This window comes from Adiantum capillus-veneris, chromosome 26 (assembly GCF_014529385.1).
Source record: "Adiantum capillus-veneris isolate H3 chromosome 26, ASM1452938v2, whole genome shotgun sequence".
Lineage (NCBI taxonomy): Eukaryota > Viridiplantae > Streptophyta > Polypodiopsida > Polypodiales > Pteridaceae > Adiantum > Adiantum capillus-veneris.
In genome coordinates this window covers 15,282,289-15,286,980 of record NC_140956.1, presented here as the reverse complement: position 1 = coordinate 15,286,980, position 4,692 = coordinate 15,282,289, and the positions used below count along the sequence as shown (strand labels likewise).

At 44.9% G+C, this 4,692-nt stretch overlaps 1 pseudogene; it reads right to left on the bottom strand.

Annotated features, from left to right (window-relative positions):
- Window positions 1-2,032: 2,032 nt before the first annotated feature.
- Window positions 2,033-2,823, bottom strand: LOC147423045 (uncharacterized; annotated as a pseudogene).
- Between the last annotated feature and the right edge of the window lie 1,869 nt (window positions 2,824-4,692).

The following is a 4,692-nucleotide window of genomic DNA, read 5'->3' as shown; positions in this document are numbered from 1 at the left end:
GTGTGAGAGGGCATTTTGCAATCTTGGTGCAACGTGGGTACTCCTTGGAAGATGGATGATCGGCTAACAGGGATATGAGCCACCTCCATCTCTTATGAAGGGAACCTTTAATGGGCTTATGTCCTCTAAGCTTCCATAGTTCAGAATGTTCCAATAGCTCCACGTCCCCGCCCCACTTTGTCTCTGCCATGTTGAAACTGTGCAAACCATTCCGCACCACCGTTGTTTCAACAGGTTTAGCATGCTAACATGTGAGCACAGGTTTTTGTTTTTTATTTTTTTGTAAAATACACTCCGGCAAAATGGTTGAAAAAATATCTACAAATTGTGAGGTTTACCTCTCAAGTTTAAATTTGAAGGTGAGGAAACCTTCAGAATTTAGAGAAATTCAATCAATTTACTTGTACTAGTTTTCATATGTAGGTTTGCCTAGTTTTTGAAAAAGTGTTTTTTTAAAGCACTAGGCCTTAGTGGAACTAGTCTAAACCAATCTCCACTATTGCGGATTGTTTCCAGCATGAGGTGGCGCCACCACTTGCATCATCAGATTTGAGCAGTGCTATGCATTTTTTTTGTTTTCTTTATTAAATCACATTTGTACTAAAAAGATAACCTCCTGGACATGTTAGAGAAGCCACTTTGTGGATCCGCTGACCTATTTTGACAGTAGTCCGTGAGGAATCCCTAACCTCGAGCGAGATTTTTCGAGCAATCCCTAAACCGAGCAAGACAAAACAAGGTACATTATCAAGAAACCAAAATCAATCAAGGTTCTTATATGTATTTCAAGCTTTAAAACAAGCGATAAAACAAGTTCCCACCTTTTCACTACTAGCACCTCCCCAAGATTTTTGTGCAAAGAGCTCTCCTTGAACATGTGCTTGTGCAAAGTGTCTCCTATGGGCTAGAAAATCTATTGTACAATTCAATTTTTGATCCATAAAAATGGAATTAAAAAAATCAAGTGTCTTCCATGCCCCTACCCGCATGTGAAAAAAATAAGGCTCCTTGCCACTCTATAAATGGCATGACTTGAAATCGGGTAGTTTGTATAATGCGGATGCCGTGCATATATCCACAACCTCTCCATTTGTCACAAGTTTTGGCTGGTGGAAACAACCTTCTATACCCAAAATGCACTCTCCTTTCCACTTCCTCTATTGTCATAAAGGACAAGAGTTCAAGGGAAAGAGGAGCTTAAACCTCTCTCTCTCTCTCTCTCTCTCTCTCTCTCTCACACACACACACACACACACACACACACACACACACACACACACACACACACACAAACTTAATATTTGAAGTTATTGTATCAATGTAATAGTATTCGTCCTAGGGTTCCGACTGTGTGGCCATTCTTTTTAGAAACCCCATAACATGGTATATGTTCACTTTGACTACCCTACCATTGCAGGGAAGAATTTGGTGGTGTTGACATAGGTGACATTGAAAAATGTTAAAATTCAGGCGGTGGATTTATCAGGGTGCACTAATGGAAGAGTGTGAGGTTCAGAGAGTTATCATCATTATTAGTGGTGTACCAAGGACGGTGTTTCTTGCACTTGAGTGAAAAAGAAGAAGAGAAGAAAGATATCAATGAACAAACTAGTTTGGGTGAGAAAAAGGTTAATTCTTTTTTTTCTTGGTGGAATCTCTAAGCCCTTATCCAAGATATTTCTAAATTTTGACCGTGTTGCGCCCTCTTGGAGCCTCGATACACAACTTCCATTGCAAACCCAACGGCCATCTCTCTCTCTCTTGAGTTCAACTCTCCTCGTCGGATAGATCTTTAAGGTCTCTTTGGATAGTTTCCTACGACGTTAAAATTCTCTTCTTCTCTCTCTTACAAAAGAATTAACCTCTATGCGTGATTGTCTCTCTGTGCCGACATTTGCTTGGAGAATGGCGCCCTATTTACTGCCGTTGGCCCGCTGTGTTCTGTAGTGCTTGCAGACCCCTTCATTGCCGCGCTTGCGCCGCCAGAGTCTCTCACCACCCTCTCAATACCACCATTTACCCCTCCCTCTGCCTATCCATGCTGGGGAAGTCCTTTTAAGTTGCTAGGGAAGTCCTTTTGATCAACCCTACAAGCCTCGAGTATGGACTGCGAAGATGGATGATCGGCAAAATCTTTCTGCATGTGATCCATGCATTAGCATTGTCCCTCCCTCTGCAATCACAAAAGTTGCACCCAATTTCCGTCCATCACCCTTCAAGTTTTCGGGAACACTGACTTTCTTCAAAGCATCCTTCACATTAAAAAGCATCTTGGCTGTGCTAAGAATCACTCATTTTATGCTAAGTGCCTGGTGAATCTTCTTGCCATTATCAATGTAAAGCTCTCTATCTCAAAAGCCACCCTGTTGGAACTCCTCAACACCAAGTTTCTTAATTCCAACGAAAAAAAACACAAACATTGTGGGCCTCGAGTGTGGGAACGATCTTCTGCAGCTCCAAAGCATTGTGTCTGCATAGCTTGCATCCAAACCTCCGCAAAGCATGAATAACTACGGTCTGCTGATCTTGCCAGAAAGAGCCAACTTTGACAGACTTCGCATCAGCGGGACCTTGCACCTTCTTGATTTCTTGCACCTTGCAGCATCAGCTACGGTTGTGATCCCTTTTCCATCTGATAGCTGTTGAGATGGCACAACGGGATAACACCTTAGGCAGAAAAGCGCCAACAAAAACCTCTCTCTCTCTCTCTCTCTCTCTCTCTCGCCATCAGCGTTTGCAATCTTTCTGCACTCTCTCATCTCAGCTTGCGTTTTGATGGCCGTTTTGATGCTAGCCCTGCGGCACTACTTTGCCTTGCCCCATGGCCGGCACCAAGCAAAATCTCTACAATCCCATGCTCGCTTTAAGGGCTTGGGGCGCATGGGCATATGCTTTCCTTTGCTACAAGGAACGCCTTTCCGGTCCCTGCAAGGAACGACTCATGAACTACAGTACTTGCAGCTGCTATTTAGCGTTCATAGCATGCAAGTTAGCGATACGCAAAGATGCTGTTAGGGAGGTTTCCAACTTTTGTGCAATTGAATGGGCATGCATGAAACTTCGACTGCTACTAGTTGCTCTCTGCATTGCGCTTTTCTACCTGGGCCGCCCCCTTTAATGGAAGCTCTCTACCTCCCTCTAGCCATCCACGCCGGCGTGGATGGGTAGAGAGAGATTTTTCTATTGCGTTCTTCACTCCCCGATTTCTAGGTCTACCTATCCTCTCCCTCCCTCTAGCCATCTGCGCCGGCGCGGATGGCTACAGAGAGATTCTCCTTCAGTTTTTTTCATTGCCCCCATTTTATTTTCATTGACTTGAGTATGTCCTAATGATTTAGTATGTCCTAACGATTTAAAAAAATGACAAAACACTTGAATCTTTCCAAATGCACCATCGCACGAATCAAGAAGGGAGGGACAAAGCATACGATGGAGGCACGGACAAGGACGGGGATGAAGCAGTAGGCGAGGAGTGGACGAGGGGGAAGCAAACAAAATAAAGAATAAAGAACTTTTTGTCTAAATCCTTAGCACTCTCTGAAAGCAACCAAATGATGAGGCTTAGTTGGTGTAGGTCCAGGGATGCAAGAGTGAATTTGAGTGGGGGTTCGAATACTATGCAGGGCCCTTTTGTTTGACACAATAAATGATAAACTTGAGGGAGCAAGGATGAGAGTGTCGTTATTGATTTGGGAGGAATCAAGCCACTAAATGAATATAATAGAGAACCCATGATTCAGGAAAAAGCCACTATTGGCGAATCTTAGCAGATGCAGGCGAAAAAAAGCCAGTATTGCCGAAACTTGGCAGATGTGGGTGAAAAAAATCCAGACTGGAGGTGTCGATTGCAGTCCGCAGAGAGAGAGAGAGAGAGAGAGAGAGAGAGAGAGAGAGAGAGAGAGAGAGAGAGAGAGAGAGAGAGAGAGAGAGAGATGCGAGGGCGATCGATGGGGGCTATGGGTGCAGAGTAGGTAAAACTGTTTTTTTTTAAAACTTTGTGGATCTCTTGAGACAACATCAACTGTTGGATGTCGGGTTGGCTAGGTGAGTTGAACTTTAGGAGATCACGCAAACGTTGTGCGTTCGAATCTCTCATCCGCCTTTCACTAGAGATCAATCTCAGCATAGCATTGGAACTTGAGGATGTTGGGGTATAGGCGCCTGTGCCTTGCCCGGCCGCCCAGAGTCTGGGCGCCCACTGACTTGTATACCTTATACATAACATAAGTGTATAGGGGGCTGCTCACTCTTTGAGTCTCCCCACCCATATCTGTGTGTCGTGTGTCTCCTTCTCTCGCTCACTCTCCGTCTGTGGTGCTCCCCGATCCCCTTCAATTGGTATCAGAGCGTAGGTGCGGAGGGAGCGCGTATGTGCACAGTCACGACGACAGCGGAGAGCCAGTTTCATTCCCGAAATCGCGTCCGCGCGCGCACACTTTCAAGAGTGCAAACAGGGTTTCGACTTCGGCATCGGCAAATTCAGCTTTCTGTGAGCGTTTCCACTAGGTGTCCTGACAATTTATCCCCCTTTCGAAGCCATTCGAGCCATCAAAAACTTCATTCGAGCAACGGTTGAGGAGCTGCATTTTTCAGCCCTCTTTTGACAGTTTATGCTGTGTTTTTGGGTCGAAACGGAGGTTTTTTGGCATAGCTTTCACACCCGGACTCGGATACATGTGATCCAGGAGTCTA